General features: G+C 39.4%; 1 pseudogene across 1 annotated transcript in view; it reads left to right on the top strand.

Annotated features, from left to right (window-relative positions):
- The window catches only part of LOC149800501 (DNA-directed RNA polymerase II subunit RPB1-like), a 271,243-nt pseudogene that overhangs the window by 206,616 nt on the left and 42,268 nt on the right, over positions 1 to 22,359 (top strand). The window contains exons 21-23 of the transcript XR_016421394.1: positions 17,065 to 17,169; positions 20,632 to 20,814; positions 21,917 to 22,120. The product of XR_016421394.1 is annotated as a DNA-directed RNA polymerase II subunit RPB1-like (transcript). The remainder of the gene's footprint in view (positions 1 to 17,064; positions 17,170 to 20,631; positions 20,815 to 21,916; positions 22,121 to 22,359) is intronic.

Genomic DNA, 22,359 nt, shown 5'->3' on the forward strand with positions numbered 1-22,359 from the left:
CAGTGTATGAAAGTCACCTGTATCAATGACAGTACTTCCCAGTGTATGAAAGTCACATGCATCAATGACAGTACTTCCCAGTGTACGAAAGTCACATGCATCAATGACAGTACTTCCCAGTGTATGAAAGTCACATGCATCAATGACAGTACTTCCCAGTGTATGAAAGTCACATGCATCAATGACAGTACTTCCCAGTGTATGAAAGTCACATGCATCAATGACAGTACTTCCCAGTGTATGAAATTCACCTGTATCAATGACAGTACTTCCCAGTGTATGAAAGTCACATGCATCAATGACAGTACTTCCCAGTGTATGAAAGTCACATGCATCAATGACAGTACTTCCCAGTGTATGAAATTCACCTGTATCAATGACAGTACTTCCCAGTGTGTGAAATTCACCTGTATCAATGACAGTACTTCCCAGTGTATGAAAGTCACATGCATCAATGACAGTACTTCCCAGTGTATGAAATCCACCTGTATCAATGACAGTACTTCCCAGTGTGTGAAAGTCACATGCATCAATGACAGTACTTCCCAGTGTATGAAATTCACCTGTATCAATGACAGTAATTCCCAGTGTGTGAAAGTCACATGCATCAATGACAGTACTTCCCAGTGTATGAAATTCACCTGTATCAATGACAGTACTTCCCAGTGTGTGAAAGTCACATGCATCAATGACAGTACTTCCCAGTGTATGAAAGTCACATGCATCAATGACAGTACTTCCCAGTGTATGAAAGTCACATGCATCAATGACAGTACTTCCCAGTGTATGAAAGTCACCTGTATCAATGACAGTACTTCCCAGTGTATGAAATTCACCTGTATCAATGACAGTACTTCCCAGTGTATGAAATTCACCTGTATCAATGACAGTACTTCCCAGTGTATGAAATTCACCTGTATCAATGACAGTACTTCCCAGTCTGTGAAAGTCACATGCATCAATGACAGTACTTCCCAGTGTATGAAAGTCACATGCATCAATGACAGTACTTCCCAGTGTATGAAAGTCACATGCATCAATGACAGTACTTCCCAGTGTATGAAAGTCACATGCATCAATGACAGTACTTCCCAGTGTATGAAAGTCACCTGTATCAATGACAGTACTTCCCAGTGTATGAAATTCACCTGTATCAATGACAGTACTTCCCAGTGTGTGAAAGTCACATGCATCAATGACAGTACTTCCCAGTGTATGAAATTCACCTGTATCAATGACAGTACTTCCCAGTGTATGAAAGTCACATGCATCAATGACAGTACTTCCCAGTGTATGAAAGTCACATGCATCAATGACAGTACTTCCCAGTGTATGAAAGTCACATGCATCAATGACAGTACTTCCCAGTGTATGAAAGTCACATGCATCAATGACAGTACTTCCCAGTGTATGAAAGTCACATGCATCAATGACAGTACTTCCCAGTGTATGAAAGTCACATGCATCAATGACAGTACTTCCCAGTGTATGAAAGTCACATGCATCAATGACAGTACTTCCCAGTGTATGAAAGTCACATGCATCAATGACAGTACTTCCCAGTGTATGAAAGTCACATGCATCAATGACAGTACTTCCCAGTGTATGAAATTCACCTGTATCAATAACAGTACTTCCCAGTGTGTGAAAGTCACATGCATCAATGACAGTACTTCCCAGTGTGTGAAAGTCACATGCATCAATGACAGTACTTCCCAGTGTGTGAAATTCACCTGTATCAATGACAGTACTTCCAAGTGTGTGAAAGTCACATGTATCAATGACAGTACTTCCCAGTGTATGAAATTCACCTGTATCAATGACAGTACTTCCCAGTGTATGAAAGTCACATGCATCAATGACAGTACTTCCCAGTGTATGAAATTCACCTGTATCAATGACAGTACTTCCCAGTGTGTGAAAGTCACATGCATCAATGACAGTACTTCCCAGTGTGTGAAAGTCACAGGCATCAATGACAGTACTTCCCAGTGTGTGAAAGTCACATGCATCAATGACAGTACTTACCAGTGTATGAAATTCACCTGTATCAATGACAGTACTTCCCAGTGTATGAAATTCACCTGTATCAATGACAGTACTTCCCAGTGTGTGAAAGTCACATGCATCAATGACAGTACTTCCCAGTGTGTGAAAGTCACATGCATCAATGACAGTACTTCCCAGTATGTGAAAGTCACATGCATCAATGACAGTACTTCCCAGTGTGTGAAAGTCACATGCATCAATGACAGTACTTCCCAGTGTATGAAAGTCACATGCATCAATGACAGTACTTCCCAGTGTGTGAAAGTCACATGCATCAATGACAGTACTTCCCAGTGTGTGAAAGTCACATGCATCAATGACAGTACTTCCCAGTGTGTGAAAGTCACATGCATCAATGACAGTACTTCCCAGTGTGTGAAAGTCACATGCATCAATGACAGTACTTCCCAGTGTGTGAAAGTCACATGCATCAATAACAGTACTTTCCAGTGTATGAAAGTCACATGCATCAATGACAGTACTTCCCAGTGTATGAAAGTCACCTGCATCAATGACAGTACTTCCCAGTGTATGAAAGTCACATGCATCAATGACAGTACTTCCCAGTGTATGAAAGTCACATGCATCAATGACAGTACTTCCCAGTGTATGAAAGTCACATGCATCAATGACAGTACTTCCCAGTGTGTGAAAGTCACATGCATCAATGACAGTACTTCCCAGTGTGTGAAAGTCACATGCATCAATGACAGTACTTCCCAGTGTGTGAAAGTCACATGCATCAATGACAGTACTTCCCAGTGTATGAAATTCACCTGTATCAATGACAGTACTTCCCAGTGTATGAAATTCACCTGTATCAATGACAGTACTTCCCAGTGTATGAAAGTCACATGCATCAATGACAGTACTTCCCATTGTGTGAAAGTCACATGCATCAATGACAGTACTTCCCAGTGTGTGAAAGTCACATGCATCAATGCCAGTACTTCCCAGTGTATGAAATTCACCTGTATCAATGACAGTACTTCCCAGTGTATGAAATTCACCTGTATCAATGACAGTACTTCCCAGTGTGTGAAAGTCACCTGTATCAATGACAGTACTTCCCAGTGTGTGAAAGTCACATGCATCAATGACAGTACTTCCCAGTGTGTGAAAGTCACATGCATCAATGACAGTACTTCCCAGTGTGTGAAAGTCACATGCATCAATGACAGTACTTCCCAGTGTATGAAAGTCACATGCATCAATGACAGTACTTCCCAGTGTGTGAAAGTCACATGCATCGATGACAGTACTTCCCAGTGTGTGAAAGTCACATGCATCAATGACAGTACTTCCCAGTGTATGAAAGTCACATGCATCAATGACAGTACTTCCCAGTGTATGAAAGTCACATGCATCAATGACAGTACTTCCCAGTGTGTGAAAGTCACATGCATCAATGACAGTACTTCCCAGTGTGTGAAAGTCACACGCATCAATGACAGTACTTCCCAGTGTGTGAAAGTCACATGCATCAATGACAGTACTTCCCAGTGTATGAAAGTCACCTGTATCAATGACAGTACTTCCCAGTGTATGAAAGTCACCTGTATCAATGACAGTACTTCCCAGTGTATGAAAGTCACATGTATCAATGACAGTACTTACCAGTGCATGAAATTCACCTGTATCAATGACAGTACTTCCCAGTGTGTGAAAGTCACATGCATCAATGACAGTACTTCCCAGTGTATGAAATTCACCTGTATCAATGACAGTACTTCCCAGTGTATGAAAGTCACATGTATCAATGACAGTACTTCCCAGTGTATGAAAGTCACATGCATCAATGACAGTACTTCCCAGTGTATGAAATTCACCTGTATCAATGACAGTACTTCCCAGTGTGTGAAAGTCACATGCATCAATGACAGTACTTCCCAGTATATGAAAGTCACATGCATCAATGACAGTACTTCCCAGTGTATGAAAGTCACCTGTATCAATGACAGTACTTCCCAGTGTATGAAAGTCACATGTATCAATGACACTACTTCCCAGTGTGTGAAATTCACCTGTATCAATGACAGTACTTCCCAGTGTGTGAAAGTCACATGCATCAATGACAGTACTTCCCAGTGTATGAAATTCACCTGTATCAATGACAGTACTTCCCAGTCTATGAAAGTCACATGCATCAATGACAGTACTTCCCAGTGTATGAAAGTCACATGCATCAATGACAGTACTTCCCAGTGTATGAAAGTCACATGCATCAATGACAGTACTTCCCAGTGTATGAAAGTCACATGCATCAATGACAGTACTTCCCAGTGTATGAAAGTCACATGCATCAATGACAGTACTTCCCAGTGTATGAAAGTCACATGCATCAATGACAGTACTTCCCAGTGTATGAAAGTCACATGCATCAATGACAGTACTTCCCAGTGTATGAAAGTCACATGCATCAATGACAGTACTTCCCAGTGTATGAAAGTCACATGCATCAATGACAGTACTTCCCAGTATATGAAAGTCAGATGTATCAATGACAGTACTTCCCAGTGTATGAAAGTCACATGTATCAATGACAGTACTTCCCAGTGTATGAAAGTCACCTGCATCAATGACAGTACTTCCCAGTGTATGAAAGTCACATGCATCAATGACAGTACTTCCCAGTGTATGAAAGTCACATGCATCAATGACAGTACTTCCCAGTGTATGAAAGTCACATGCATCAATGACAGTACTTCCCAGTGTATGAAAGTCACATGCATCAATGACAGTACTTCCCAGTGTATGAAAGTCACATGCATCAATGACAGTACTTCCCAGTATATGAAAGTCATATGTATCAATGACAGTACTTCCCAGTGTATGAGAGTCACATGCATCAATGACAGTACTTCCCAGTGTATGAAAGTCACATGCATCAATGACAGTACTTCCCAGTGTATGAAAGTCACATGCATCAATGACAGTACTTCCCAGTGTATGAAAGTCACATGCATCAATGACAGTACTTCCCAGTGTATGAAAGTCACATGCATCAATGACAGTACTTCCCAGTATATGAAAGTCATATGTATCAATGACAGTACTTCCCAGTGTATGAAAGTCACATGTATCAATGACAGTACTTCCCAGTGTATGAAAGTCACATGCATCAATGACAGTACTTCCCAGTGTATGAAAGTCACATGCATCAATGACAGTACTTCCCAGTGTATGAAAGTCACATGCATCAATGACAGTACTTCCCAGTATATGAAAGTCAGATGTATCAATGACAGTACTTCCCAGTGTATGAAAGTCACATGTATCAATGACAGTACTTCCCAGTGTATGAAAGTCACATGCATCAATGACAGTACTTCCCAGTGTATGAAAGTCACATGCATCAATGACAGTACTTCCCAGTGTATGAAATTCACCTGTATCAATGACAGTACTTCCCAGTGTATGAAAGTCACATGCATCAATGACAGTACTTCCCAGTGTATGAAAGTCACATGCATCAATGACAGTACTTCCCAGTGTATGAAAGTCACATGCATCAATGACAGTACTTCCCAGTGTATGAAATTCACCTGTATCAATGACAGTACTTCCCAGTGTATGAAAGTCACATGCATCAATGACAGTACTTCCCAGTGTATGAAAGTCACATGCATCAATGACAGTACTTCCCAGTGTATGAAATTCACCTGTATCAATGACAGTACTTCCCAGTGTATGAAAGTCACATGCATCAATGACAGTACTTCCCAGTGTATGAAAGTCACATGCATCAATGACAGTACTTCCCAGTCTATGAAATTCACCTGTATCAATGACAGTACTTCCCAGTCTATGAAAGTCACATGCATCAATGACAGTACTTCCCAGTGTATGAAAGTCACATGCATCAATGACAGTACTTCCCAGTGTATGAAAGTCACATGCATCAATGACAGTACTTCCCAGTGTATGAAAGTCACATGCATCAATGACAGTACTTTCCAGTATATGAAAGTCACATGCATCAATGACAGTACTTCCCAGTGTATGAAAGTCACATGCATCAATGACAGTACTTCCCAGTGTATGAAAGTCACATGCATCAATGACAGTACTTCCCAGTGTATGAAAGTCACATGCATCAATGACAGTACTTCCCAGTGTATGAAAGTCACATGCATCAATGACAGTACTTCCCAGTGTATGAAAGTCACATGCATCAATGACAGTACTTCCCAGTGTATGAAAGTCACATGCATCAATGACAGTTCTTCCCAGTGTATGAAAGTCACATGCATCAATGACAGTACTTCCCAGTGTATGAAAGTCACATGCATCAATGACAGTACTTCCCAGTATATGAAAGTCACATGCATCAATGACAGTACTTCCCAGTATATGAAAGTCATATGTATCAATGACAGTACTTCCCAGTGTATGAAAGTCACATGCATCAATGACAGTACTTCCCAGTGTATGAAAGTCACATGCATCAATGACAGTACTTCCCAGTGTATGAAAGTCACATGCATCAATGACAGTACTTCCCAGTGTATGAAAGTCACATGCATCAATGACAGTACTTCCCAGTATATGAAAGTCATATGCATCAATGACAGTACTTCCCAGTGTATGAAAGTCACATGTATCAATGACAGTACTTCCCAGTGTATGAAAGTCACATGCATCAATGACAGTACTTCCCAGTGTATGAAAGTCACATGCATCAATGACAGTACTTCCCAGTATATGAAAGTCAGATGTATCAATGACAGTACTTCCCAGTGTATGAAAGTCACATGTATCAATGACAGTACTTCCCAGTGTATGAAAGTCACATGTATCAATGACAGTACTTCCCAGTGTATGAAAGTCACATGCATCAATGACAGTACTTCCCAGTGTATGAAAGTCACATGCATCAATGACAGTACTTCCCAGTGTATGAAAGTCACATGCATCAATGACAGTACTTCCCAGTGTATGAAATTCACCTGTATCAATGACAGTACTTCCCAGTGTATGAAAGTCACATGCATCAATGACAGTACTTCCCAGTGTATGAAAGTCACATGCATCAATGACAGTACTTCCCAGTGTATGAAAGTCACATGCATCAATGACAGTACTTCCCAGTGTATGAAATTCACCTGTATCAATGACAGTACTTCCCAGTGTATGAAAGTCACATGCATCAATGACAGTACTTCCCAGTGTATGAAAGTCACATGCATCAATGACAGTACTTCCCAGTGTATGAAATTCACCTGTATCAATGACAGTACTTCCCAGTGTATGAAAGTCACATGCATCAATGACAGTACTTCCCAGTGTATGAAAGTCACATGCATCAATGACAGTACTTCCCAGTGTATGAAATTCACCTGTATCAATGACAGTACTTCCCAGTGTATGAAAGTCACATGCATCAATGACTCTACTTCCCAGTGTATGAAATTCACCTGTATCAATGACAGTACTTCCCAGTGTATGAAAGTCACATGCATCAATGACAGTACTTCCCAGTGTATGAAAGTCACATGCATCAATGACAGTACTTCCCAGTGTATGAAATTCACCTGTATCAATGACAGTACTTCCCAGTGTATGAAAGTCACATGCATCAATGACAGTACTTCCCAGTGTATGAAAGTCACATGCATCAATGACAGTACTTCCCAGTGTATGAAAGTCACATGCATCAATGACAGTACTTCCCAGTGTATGAAAGTCACATGCATCAATGACAGTACTTCCCAGTGTATGAAAGTCACATGCATCAATGACAGTACTTCCCAGTGTATGAAAGTCACATGCATCAATGACAGTACTTCCCAGTGTATGAAATTCACCTGTGTCAATGACAGTACTTCCCAGTGTATGAAAGTCACATGTATCAATGACAGTACTTCCCAGTGTATGAAAGTCACCTGTATCAATGACAGTACTTCCCAGTGTATGAAAGTCACATGCATCAATGACAGTACTTCCCAGTGTATGAAATTCACCTGTATCAATGACAGTACTTCCCAGTGTATGAAAGTCACATGCATCAATGACAGTACTTCCCAGTGTATGAAATTCACCTGTATCAATGACAGTACTTCCCAGTGTATGAAAGTCACATGCATCAATGACAGTACTTCCCAGTGTGTGAAAGTCACATGCATCAATGACAGTACTTCCCAGTGTATGAAATTCACCTGTATCAATGACAGTACTTCCCAGTGTATGAAAGTCACATGCATCAATGACAGTACTTCCCAGTGTATGAAAGTGACATGCATCAATGACAGTACTTCCCAGTGTATGAAAGTCACATGCATCAATGACAGTACTTCCCAGTGTATGAAAGTCACATGCATCAATGACAGTACTTCCCAGTGTATGAAATTCACCTGTATCAATGACAGTACTTCCCAGTGTATGAAAGTCACATGCATCAATGACAGTACTTCCCAGTGTATGAAAGTCACATGCATCAATGACAGTACTTCCCAGTGTGTGAAAGTCACATGCATCAATGACAGTACTTCCCAGTGTATGAAAGTCACATGCATCAATGACAGTACTTCCCAGTGTATGAAAGTCACATGCATCAATGACAGTACTTCCCAGTGTATGAAAGTCACATGCATCAATGACAGTACTTCCCAGTGTATGAAAGTCACATGCATCAATGACAGTACTTCCCAGTGTGTGAAAGTCACATGCATCAATGACAGTACTTCCCAGTGTATGAAATTCACCTGTATCAATGACAGTACTTCCCAGTGTATGAAAGTCACATGCATCAATGACAGTACTTCCCAGTGTGTGAAAGTCACATGCATCAATGACAGTACTTCCCAGTGTATGAAATTCACCTGTATCAATGACAGTACTTCCCAGTGTATGAAAGTCACATGCATCAATGACAGTACTTCCCAGTGTATGAAAGTGACATGCATCAATGACAGTACTTCCCAGTGTATGAAAGTCACATGCATCAATGACAGTACTTCCCAGTATATGAAAGTCACATGCATCAATGACAGTACTTCCCAGTGTGTGAAAGTCACATGCATCAATGACAGTACTTCCCAGTGTATGAAAGTCACATGCATCAATGACAGTACTTCCCAGTGTATGAAATTCACCTGTATCAATGACAGTACTTCCCAGTGTATGAAAGTCACATGTATCAATGACAGTACTTCCCAGTGTATGAAAGTCACATGCATCAATGACAGTACTTCCCAGTGTATGAAAGTCACATGCATCAATGACAGTACTTCCCAGTGTATGAAAGTCACATGCATCAATGACAGTACTTCCCAGTGTATGAAAGTCACATGCATCAATGACAGTACTTCCCAGTGTATGAAATTCACCTGTATCAATGACAGTACTTCCCAGTGTATGAAAGTCACATGCATCAATGACAGTACTTCCCAGTGTATGAAAGTCACATGTATCAATGACAGTACTTCCCAGTGTATGAAAGTCACATGCATCAATGACAGTACTTCCCAGTGTATGAAAGTCACATGCATCAATGACAGTACTTCCCAGTGTATCAATGACAGTACTTCCCAGTGTATGAAATTCACCTGTATCAATGACAGTACTTCCCAGTGTATGAAAGTCACATGCATCAATGACAGTACTTCCCAGTGTATGAAAGTCACATGCATCAATGACAGTACTTCCCAGTGTATGAAAGTCACATGCATCAATGACAGTACTTCCCAGTGTATGAAAGTCACATGCATCAATGACAGTACTTCCCAGTGTATGAAAGTCACATGCATCAATGACAGTACTTCCCAGTGTATGAAAGTCACATGCATCAATGACAGTACTTGCCAGTGTATGAAAGTCACATGCATCAATGACAGTACTTGCCAGTGTATGAAATTCACCTGTATCAATGACAGTACTTCCCAGTGTATGAAAGTCACATGCATCAATGACAGTACTTCCCAGTGTATGAAAGTCACATGCATCAATGACAGTACTTCCCAATGTATGAAAGTCACATGCATCAATGACAGTACTTCCCAGTGTATGAAAGTCACATGCATCAATGACAGTACTTCCCAGTGTATGAAAGTCACCTGTATCAATGACAGTACTTCCCAGTGTATGAAAGTCACATGCATCAATGACAGTACTTCCCAGTGTATGAAAGTCACATGCATCAATGACAGTACTTGCCAGTGTATGAAATTCACCTGTATCAATGACAGTACTTCCCAGTGTATGAAAGTCACATGCATCAATGACAGTACTTCCCAGTGTATGAAAATCACATGCATCAATGACAGTACTTCCCAGTGTATGAAAGTCACATGCATCAATGACAGTACTTCCCAGTGTATGAAAGTCACCTGTATCAATGACAGTACTTCCCAGTGTATGAAAGTCACATGCATCAATGACAGTACTTCCCAGTGTATGAAAGTCACATGCATCAATGACAGTACTTCCCAGTGTATGAAAGTCACATGCATCAATGACAGTACTTGCCAGTGTATGAAATTCACCTGTATCAATGACAGTACTTCCCAGTGTATGAAAGTCACATGCATCAATGACAGTACTTCCCAGTGTATGAAAGTCACATGCATCAATGACAGTACTTCCCAGTGTATGAAAGTCACATGCATCAATGACAGTACTTCCCAGTGTATGAAAGTCACATGCATCAATGACAGCACCTCCTCCAGCGGAATCTGTCTCTCAGTTGGAAGACAGTGATTTGACAAGATGTAAGGAGAAGTCAGATCTTATCCATTTTTTTTAATTTTGTTCACACGCAATGATTTTTTTCTCACCTGTCAAGGAACAGTCCTTCCAACACAATGATTTTTTTCTCACCTGTCAAGGAACTGTCCTTCCAACAGAATGATTTTTTTCTCACCTGTCAAGGAACAGTCCTTCCAACAGAATGAGTTTTTTCTCACCTGTCAAGGAACAGTCCTTCCAACAAAATCTCATGGATAGTTGCTCTCTTACCAAGAGATAATAACAAGGGGGTGAACAAATTGTCTGGAAACATTCATATTGTTTTCTTGGCTCATCTTTAACTGACTTTCCTATGGACATGGAACACAACAGTGGAATTAGTTCCCCTAGGAAGGCTTCATATGTGGCCTACCAGGTTCTTGCTTCAAGTGAACTGGAGATCTCACAAGGATCCCTTCCATTATAGTCCCTCAGGTTCTTGCTTCAAGTGAACTGGACATCTCACAAGGATCCCTTTCATTATAGTCCCTCAGGTTCTTGCTTCAAGTGAACTGGAGATCTCACAAGGATCTCTTCCATTATAGTCCCTCAGGTTCTTGCTTCAAGTGAACTGGAGATCTCACAAGGATCACTTTCATTATAGTCCCTCAGGTTCTTGCTTCAAGTGAACTGGAGATCTCACAAGGATCCCTTCCATTATAGTCCCTCAGGTTCTTGCTTCAAGTGAACTGGAGATCTCACAAGGATCCCTTTCATTATAGTCCCTCAGGTTCTTCACAGAATTAGGACCTCCATGGCATATCATGATAGTTTCTTTGTGGCCCCAGAGATTAATGTTGAGTGATTTGCATGACCTTTTGGTCAAAGATCTCAAGGAATTGGCACCAGAAATGGACCTGCTGTTGCAGTACAGAGATTCCCTTGTGCACATCATTCCTCAGATTTTCCACCTTCACACTTGGCTCATATCAAAGGGTCGATTCCACCAAAACCAGTTTTCTAGCAGGGTTGCCATATGCATTAGTCAGCCATTAAACTCCAATATTTATGTTGAAATCTAAGAATTTTCTATAAATGGAGCAGCAGAACATGGATTGATCCTCTCTGCCTCTCTTTAACTGCAGTTGTAGATTTTGTTGTTCTCTTGGAAGAAAATGATTGGTCAGTATCTACCATCAAGAGTTATAGAGCATGTTGTTCTCTTGGAAGAAAATGATTGGTCAGTATCTACCATCAAGAGTTTGTGATGGTTGCATACATTAGGGTGGGGTTCTTCCGATATATATTAATTAAATTATGATGAAAGTTCCACCCGTGCTCATGGGGTTAGAAAGTTAAATTAGTGACGAGGTAGATTTACAGCTCTGAGCCCCCAGTCAGCAATGCCGACGGTTAAGTTATGGAGAACACGAAGATGAAATTCAATTAATAACAATTTAATAAATTCGATAATTTAAAACGATAAACTCTCAATCACCCGTCTTTTCCTCGACCAAGTGACAGCCTAATTCATCCCGTGATTTACAGTGTGAGTTCGATTGTCCCCCTGTCCTTGCGTCTACTCATCTCTTTCTTTCCCACGAATTCCTTCCTTCCTTCCATTCCTCCAACACCTCCTTCGACTCTGTTTCCCTCTCGACTATCTCCTCCTCCAATTTCACTCCCAATTTCCTCTTCCTCCCTTCTCTCCCCATTTCCTTCTAGACTTCAGCTTCTCCTGACTTCTCTCCTTTCTTCTCCTTTCCTCCGTCTCTCTGTCTGAGACTACAGGACCAAACTGTAACTGGTCTGTCCCTCAAAGCTTCCTGTGAAAAACCACAAGGTGTTAACATATGCTTTATCGAATCTCACCTCACACTGGATCAACAATTAATCATCAGATAAGGCTATTACGGTTTCCGTCACGCATGCATACACATCAAAATTCCCACACACTTCTTGCAGGGTAAACAATGGCGTAATAACACGGTATCAGCGAATTGTCTTACAGACATCAATACATTGCGTCACATCAGTATATACACATATATATTTAATCTCATTGTACTACAATATGACAACAATCAGATGCATGTCTGTACATTACACTCCCACAAGCATACACAAATATTCAACAATGGCAAAATCTATAATCACATGAACACATGTGCTAGTCTACTATAAAATACCCACATAGCGAATTACAATATTAACTCTTACAATGGCTTGCAAGCTATATAATTCTTTACAAATATCAACTCATTTCTTCAAAATATGCAAACATATTAACACCACAAAGTAATTCTTCGAACTACGATTCTAGTAATAATAAAGTATACATACGACCTACAATTAAAAATGCAGTCGCATTCCGCAAAGACCGAACAACTAGCTCACTGACCTTATTTGAAGCTGTCTGTACTTAGAATTTCTTGTTCTAAGATATTCCCGCCAATAGCGAATGGATGTTCGGAGTTACTCTATCCTCCTCTGGGCAATCTCTCTAGTGAACTAATTCTTGCCAGAAGACGCGGAGATATCATTCTAGCCAAATCAGGGTCTCTCCCCTATCTCGATTCTGATTGGGTGGCGCTGTGACCCTGTCCAATCATCTTAGTGGCCAGTTCAACCTGGCTGTCTGTCTGCAGGGAAAAGAAGTTAAGACACTCCCACTTCTTCTGGCAACTTCTTTTGATCTGGACAAATGTTTCCACATCTAGGTGATAATTGACTATCTGGCGGCCTCGCAGCTCCTAGGTCTGGCTCTCCACTTCTAGCCACGGCAATATTACATAAGGGATTAGTGCTAGCCTGTGGCAATGTTTAACGTCAAACAATGGCTTGTCAGAATTACCTTGCTTATACATGTTTCAAACCGGGGTTACTCTGGGTGGGGGTAAACATGACAGAGTTATAGAGCATGTTGTTCTCTTGGAAGAAAATGATTGGTCAGCATCTACCATCAAGAGTTATAGAGCAGCCCTCTCTAGCAATAAATTTATTGTTAGCTCCACCATGTATTTGGACCCACATCTTTAAGAGCTGATCAGCTACTTTAAGCTCCTAAGACTTGTACCTCATTCATTTTGTGTTGTGTTGTGTTATTTAGTTGCCAATGTGTTATTTGGTTCCTATCTAAACCTCCTTATCAACCGTTAAGTAAAGCTTTCTTTCAGAATCGTACTAAATAGAAAATCTCCTCCACTTCCTAACATCAGCCATGAAATTCATGCTTTATCAGTGGAAAAGGGTCACATTCTGATGGTAACTCACAGTGACTTAGACTCACTTCTTTTTCAACGAGGGTTTCTCCCCAACAATTGGCTACATATACGACATGGAATTTCAGTGAGAACAAGAGTTAACAGAGAGTTAATCCTGTTGAAGTTCCGTGTCCTATCTGCTGGGGGATGATGAAGATAGACCTTTATGGTATCATCTAGGTACATCAAAGAGGGAAAAGAAAGGGTTACAACTATCTTTTCGCTTCATTTCAAAGAATATTACTTCTGATATTTTGACAGCATCTTGAGGTTGACTATTTGGACTATTAAAAGAGTAGAAAGATATTTCTGTTTCATGACAATCAAAGTCCTTGAGACCATGGCTGTTGCTGCATCATGGTCCTGTTTGAATCGTTCATTTTTGGACAATGTTTTGAAAGCCACCATTTGGTGTTCGCACTCCACCTTCTCATTTTGCCTTCATTCATTGTCACACCAGAATGAGGATATTTATGCTGTTGTACAAATGTATCAGCCCATCATGTTGTTATGTCATCTTCCAGTTGGCAGTAGAACATCCTGCTGACAAAATTGGTAAGCTCACTCAACACTGTATCGTAGATCATCAGCCTCCCACTAGGCTAACACATTCAGAAATTCAGTAATGGCAGGTCACGTATTACTGATATTAAAGTGCAGTTTTTTCAGAGGTTGTGGGGTGGGGTAAAACTACTTTAAGTATACAATAGTTACCTGCTATAATGGAACAATTTAAATCTCCCTCCCAGCTCTGATGTCTTTTAGTCTTTGTCCATGTCAAATATGGAAGATATTCTGATTTCAGGAAGAGGATTCAGTTATCAGATTGGGATCATGTTTTTTTAAAATTGTAAACCTCAAAATACTAATCGGAGGTGGGGTAATATATATCAAGTGGCTTTTAAATGCCATATATACCATGTGAGTTTAAATGCCCTATATACCATATGTGTTTTACAATCTAATATATACAATGTGAGTTCTAAACACCAAACATACCATGTGAGTTTTAAATGCCATATATACCATGTGAGTTTTAAATGCCATATATACCATGTGAGTTTAAATGTCCTATATACTGTGTGAGATTTTCAATCTAATATATATAATGTGAGTTTTAAATGCCATATATATACCATGTGAGTTTAAATGCCCTACATACCATGTGAGTTTTAAATACCATATATACCATATGAGTTTTAATGCCCTATATTCCATGTGAGTATTAAATACCATATTTACCATGTATGTTTTACAATCTAATATATAATGTGAATTTCAGTACCATATATAGCATGTCAGTTTTAAATACCATATACATACCATGTGAGTTTAAATGCCCTATATACCATGTGTGTTTTACAATCTAATATATAATGTGAATTTCAATACCATATATAGCATGTCAGTTTTAAATACCATATACATACCATGTGAGTTTAAATGCCCTATATACCATGTGTGTTTTACAATCTAATATATAATGTGAGTTTTAAACACCAAACATACCATGTGAGTTTTAAATGCCATATATACCATGTGAGTTTTAAATACCATATATACCATGTGAGTTTTAAATGCCATATATATGCCATGTGAGTTTTAATGTACTATATACCATGTGAGTTTTAAATACCATATATACCATGTGAGTTTTAAATGCCATATATACCATGTGAGTTTTAAATGCCACATATACCATGTGAGTTTTAAATGCCATATATACCATGTGAGTTTTAAATACCATATATACCATGTGAGTTTTAATGCCCTGTACTCTTTCTGCGTGAGTTCGAGTCTCAGCCTCGGCTAACGTTGGTATGTGAAAAAACCTGCCAGTAGCTTCTCGTGGGTCGATGGTTCTTCACGGGGTTTTCCAGGGTTCTTCCTCCACCGATTATACTGGCCACCATGTATAGCCTATATTGTGCTAAAAAATGGTGTTAAACCATACAACAACAACAACAACAACAATGCCATGTATACAATGTGAGTTTTGATGCCCTATATATCATGTGATATATATGGTAAAGCAGATGTTAGAAAGCTGGCCAGTAATAACATATATCGTAAAGTAGATGTTTAAAAGCTGGCCAGTACATGACATAAATGGTGAAGTAGGTGTTAAAAAGTTGGCCAGTAATAACATATATTGTAAAGTAGATGTTTAAAAGCTGGCCAGTACATGACATAAATGGTAAAGTAGATGTTAAAAAGCTGGCCAGTAATAACATATATCGTAAAGTAGATGTTAAAAAGTTGGCCAGTACATGACATATATGGTAAAGTAGATGTTAAAAAGTTGGCCAGTACATGACATGTATGGTAAAGTATATGTTAAACAGTTGGCCAGTACATGACATATATGGCAAAGTAGATGTTAAAAAGTTGGCCAGTACATGACATGTATGGTAAAGTAGATGTTAAAAAGTTGGCCAGTACATGATACATGTAAGTTTGGTACAGTAGATGTTAAAAAGCTGGCCAGTACATGATACATGTAAGTTTGGTACAGTAGATGTTAAAAAGCTGGCCAGTACATGATACATGTATGTATGGTAAAGTAGATGTTCAAAAGGTGGCCAGTACATGATACATGTAAGTTTGGTACAGTAGATGTTAAAAAGCTGGCCAGTACATGATACATGTATGTATGGTAAAGTAGATGTTCAAAAGTTGGCCAGTACATGATACATGTAAGTTTGGTACAGTAGATGTTCAAAAGTTGGCCAGTACATGATACATGTATGTATGGTAAAGTAGATGTTCAAAAGGTGGCCAGTACATGACATATATGGTAAATTTGATGTTAAAAAACTGACCAGTACATGATATATGTATGTCTGGTAAGGTAGATGTTAAAAAGCTTACCAGTGCATGATATATGTGGTAAATTAGATGTTAAAAAGCTGGCCAACATAAGACCATACATATTGGCTTATATTCACTAAAAATGGTAAATAATAAACTTGCACTTGTCACCAGTACAGGTAGCATTTTTTTGTTTAAGGTTCAAGGGTCAGATTACTACAATTGCACAAATAATTGTCAAAAATTGTACAATGAGAGGATGACTCTTTTACTGCAGGAGGATGAGATAGTGGACAAGATGGAAGATTATGACTTTTTCCGAAGTATTAAGGACCATCTGCTGTTAAACATGTCTTTGCAGGGCATTGAGTCCATCACCAAGGTTAGTAAGATATTTTGTTAAGATTTTTGTATGCCCTGTGTCCATATACAGCGGTCCTCTTCTTGTACAGTCCCCATCAGCAGCGATCACCTTTTATACACAGCTAGTTTTCTCAGCACCAATGCATTTGTGTACAAAAGTGACCCTTGTGGATGGCTACCCATCTGATTCAGCATGCAGACAGTAGTTTAGGCCAAAAATGTCAAATTTACCCATTACAAGTGGCCACATTTTATCTAATCTGTGTTCACAACCAACATTTAATTGATACGGTAAGGTAAGTAATCTGATTACCTTTACGGATGTCTGTTTCCCGATATCAGGTTTTGTATGAAGTGTTGGCTAAGGTACTGTAATGAGAAAACACATCAACGGTAATTTTTATTCCATTAAAGTTTATGTTTTGATTTTAAATTTTAGTTTGCTTTGTAGTACTGTCAAGGTTCTTAGCTGTGGTCACAAGATTCTGCGTGTTGATTATATGTATGGTCCATCAGTGGTTGCATTGGTTTTGTGGTATGATTTGTTATGGTGTGAAGGCCATAGTTCAGTGAACAGAAAAAGACAAGACTTTGTAATCTGGAAAAGAATAGGGACTAGGTCTCTCATTGACCAGAATAGGGACTAGGTCTTTCATTGACCAGAATAGGGACTAGGTCTCTCATTGACCAGAATAGGGACTAGGTCTCTCATTGACCAGAATAGGGACTAGGTCTTTCATTGACCAGAATAGGGACTAGGTCTTTCATTGACCAGAATAGGGACTAGGTCTCTCATTGACCAGAATAGGGACTAGGTCTCTCATTGACCAGAATAGGGACTAGGTCTCTCATTGACCAGAATAGGGACTAGGTCTTTCATTGACCGGAATAGGGACTAGGTCTCTCATTGACCGGAATAGGGACTAGGTCTCTCATTGACTGGAATAGGGACTAGGTCTCTCATTGACCGGAATAGGGACTAGGTCTCTCATTGACCGGAATAGGGACTATGTCTCTCATTGACCGGAATAGGGACTAGGTCTCTCATTGACCAGAATAGGGACTAGGTCTTTCATTGACCAGAATAGGGACTAGGTCTCTCATTGACCGGAATAGGGACTAGGTCTCTCATTGACCAGAATAGGGACTATGTCTCTCATTGACCAGAATAGGGACTAGGTCTTTCATTGACCGGAATAGGGACTAGGTCTCTCATTGACTGGAATAGGGACTAGGTCTCTCATTGACCGGAATAGGGACTAGGTCTCTCATTGACCGGAATAGGGACTAGGTCTCTCATTGACCGGAATAGGGACTATGTCTCTCATTGACCGGAATAGGGACTAGGTCTCTCATTGACCGGAATAGGGACTAGGTCTCTCATTGACTGGAATAGGGACTATGTCTCTCATTGACCGGAATAGGGACTAGGTCTCTCATTGACCGGAATAGGGACTAGGTCTTTCATTGACCGGAATAGGGACTAGGTCTCTCATTGACCGGAATAGGGACTAGGTCTCTCATTGACCGGAATAGGGACTAGGTCTCTCATTGACCGGAATAGGGACTAGGTCTCTCATTGACCGTAATAGGGACTAGGTCTCTCATTGACCGGAATAGTCTTGTTCAAGAAGCATGAAAACCTCGCTATCATGACCTTATGAGAATACAGATAGTGACTGAAGATCTTTCTTCTCTTTGCCCCTATTCATCTCTCTCTGTCAGTCATCAGTGAGTGACTACCAGCAACAATGACTCAGTTGACAATGCAGGCTACAACATAATCGGCAGTCCTGAAGATGACTCAATGACACAGATTACAACCAAGTAGGTGATCCTGAAGACATCTAAAACTTTGATCAAGAAGATGACCCAGTTGATGTCTCAAAAGATGACCCAGTTGATGTCTCAGAACATGACTAATTGAGGATCTATGATCTAGATGGTGACCAGGCAGTGAGAAGAATCCAGGAATGGCAATAACCTGTTGGGGCAGGAATCTGTTACATTCTTGATTGCCAGACCTCAGACAGATACAGCAGGGTATGTTATATCTATATATGCAGATGGGAAATGGGCCGAATGGACACACAGCTCTTTGAGTTCTTCTCTTTGATGATTATGTACAGACATAATTGTCAAAATAATATCATGGTCAGCATAGGCTAAGTATAGATTTTATGGATTCACACATGAAGAGAAATAAACCTTGAATCGAACAAGGTACCACATGAAGACCAGAGAATCAGATGACATTACATGTATAACTTCATTTATGAAGAAGGCATTTTGTCAACTCTATGAAAGTTTCATCTGCGTGATTAAATTGCAGCACTGTACAATTAACAGCAAAGGGGTCACAAAACTTGAATATGTCATCATGTAAACAGGAAATTATGACTTTAGATGAAAATGTTAAAGTTATTTGAATCAACGACAGTGTGGAGAGTTCAAGAGTTGCCAAACATTTATATTTTGGAAAGACTAAAATAAACATCTTAACAGATAAGGAGAATATTCTGTAGCAGTGGGAGAATGAGGTGAATGGAAGGAGAATGATTCTAAATGACAGGTGATGCTTGCTAGCTTTACCAATGGTGTACAGAGAACGTAGTTTATGTACAACATCAGTCTATATTTGTACAGAGAAATCATCTTCTCTCTAATGTCAACAGAGCAGTGAAAACTATGAGAAGCCTAAAGTGTATGAATTAGGTAAAGTTGCCTTTCATCCTCAGTCAGCCACTCAGCAAGGCTCTGACATCACCTGAGATACAACGAAAAACCAGTGACTACTTTTGTGATTCTTTTGTTGTCAGTTGAAAATGTGAAAAACTTTTGATAACTATTCAGAGACATGTATGTGATAACCCAGTCCTTCTCTAGTGTGATAACCCAGTCCTTCTCTAGTGTGATAACCCAGTCCTTCTCTAGTGTGATAACCCAGTCCTTCTCTAGTATGATAAACCAGTCCTTCTCTAGTGTGCACACATAATTTTCCCCATGTATGTTTTGTTTTTTTGAATTTTTTTCTTTAGGATTGTCATATTGATGTCGAATTACTTCTGTATGTAATATGTATAAGGGTTTTTCTGTTTTGTCAAATAGATGGTGTGCCAATCCTTATGACAAACATATCTTACCACTCTTTTACTTTGTGGAGCTTCAGTGGTATTTTGTTGTTGTTTGGTGTGAAGGTATAATGTTTGAGTTGTAGATTACAGAGAGATGCTTTGGTTTGATTGGACTGAGTGCGACTGCAAATAAATGGTCTTGTGAATTGTCATGTTCATCTTTGTATCATCTATCAAAATGAGTTGTTCCTCTTGCTGGTGACTTCATTTCTAAACATTATTATTCCAATCTTTATCTAGGGATAGCAGCTCGGAGTTACCCCCCTTGGTTTAGGTGACGTGTCTCAAAATGATTTTTAATTGTCCGAATCACAACTGTTGACCACTATTTCTGCTTAATCATATAGGTCTACATGCATCTGTCAAACACAGATAACATGAGGAGAATGTCCATCGATAAGGAAGGAGAATTCAAGCCTGTGGCAGAGTGGATCCTGGAAACCGATGGTACTGCCCTAACTAAGGTCCTTGGTGAGAGGAACGTGGATAGAGTTAGAACCACCACCAATGATATCGTGGAAATATTTGTGGTTTGTATACTAGAGAGATTATTTTTAGGGGTCTCAATAAAGATAATATTAGGGGTTATTAGTCACTATAAAGATAATATTTAGGGGACTCAGGGGTCACTGATCAAGATATAATTTGGAGGTCTCTTGAGTTACGTGTCACACAGTTGAACCAAACTTTGAGGATAGCTTGCACTTGGAGTAAGAAAGAAGCTTGTTGATCTTGGGTTGAACAGGCCCAAGATTACAGTGACAGAAAGAAGAAAAATGCTTTCAGCTCAGTTACATTAGTTTCACATGGTCAAAAGGTCAAAGTTCAAATTGTACATGAAAGTAGAAAAATGGTTTCTGCAAGTTAACAAGTTCTACATACTTGTCCGGGACTAAATTTTGTGGATAGTTTGCACATGGAGAAAGAAAGCTATTAATTAGTAGGTCAGAAGGTCAGAGGTCATTGTGACTGAAGATTTGTGTTTTTTGCATAATAGCTTATATTCACAGATGTCTTACACTTCAGGTATGAAAGAAATTTATTGCTTCTTTAGTCAAAAGGTCAGGTGATATTGTCATTGTGGCTTAGTAAAAATGGGTTTTGCAGAATGACTTTTATTCTGGAGTAAACCCTTGACCAGACTTTGTTAATTGTTATCACTTAGCTTAATTAAGCAGTCTTTAAATTCTGGGGTCTAGAGGTCATGGCAGTGATAAAATTGATATGAAAATAGTGCTTTCTGCACAGTATATTTTCTTCAAGAATATATCGTTATGTTGATCAAAGATCCAGGTCATTCAGACGTAATGGTCAGTAAAATCCAAGCCCTAATAGTAAGCATGGGATGGGTATATAATATGCAGCTCTTGTTATTTAATTTGCTAATTCTGTTAATCCTCCTGGCCATATTGCAATTAAATGACATTAAATGGGGCACCCCTTTAACCAATGAATATGAATATAATATAAATTGTAATATCATTGATGATTTTTTATAGTTAATTGATGGTGTGTCTTGAACAATGCCAGTCTGCATCTAATTCTCAGTTTTCTTTCTTATCAAGTTCAAAGAATTTAAAGGAAACAAACATTTTATCAAGACTAGTTTCATAGAAACTGTTCATTTTTTAGACTCTGGGAATTGAGGCAGTGCGGAAGTCAATAGAGAAAGAAATGAATCACGTCATCTCATTTGATGGTTCCTATGTGAACTACCGTCACTTGGCACTGCTGTGTGACTGTATGACAGCCAAAGGTCACCTGATGGCCATCAACCATCATGGTATCAAAAGACAGGAGACGGGTGCCATGGCAAGGTGCTCATTTGCAGAAACAGTAAGTACAAGGGCAGTTATGTTTAAAGGAAAGAGACATGACTTTCGTTTACTTAGGTTGAAATATAAACATTTTAATATTCTCTCTTTAATAAATTATGTTTTCACTTTGAAAATTTAAAGCCTCTAAACTTTGTTTTTTCACAAAGTTCATGGTATAAGATGCACTAAGGCTTTAATAGTTTACACCCTGCATTAAGGCTGAATGTGACAAAGTCATATGGACAGCATTCTTTTGCA

The sequence above is a fragment of the Sinohyriopsis cumingii genome, chromosome 5 (genome assembly GCF_028554795.1).
Source record: "Sinohyriopsis cumingii isolate HCF-2022 chromosome 5, ASM2855479v2, whole genome shotgun sequence".
Lineage (NCBI taxonomy): Eukaryota > Metazoa > Mollusca > Bivalvia > Unionida > Unionidae > Sinohyriopsis > Sinohyriopsis cumingii.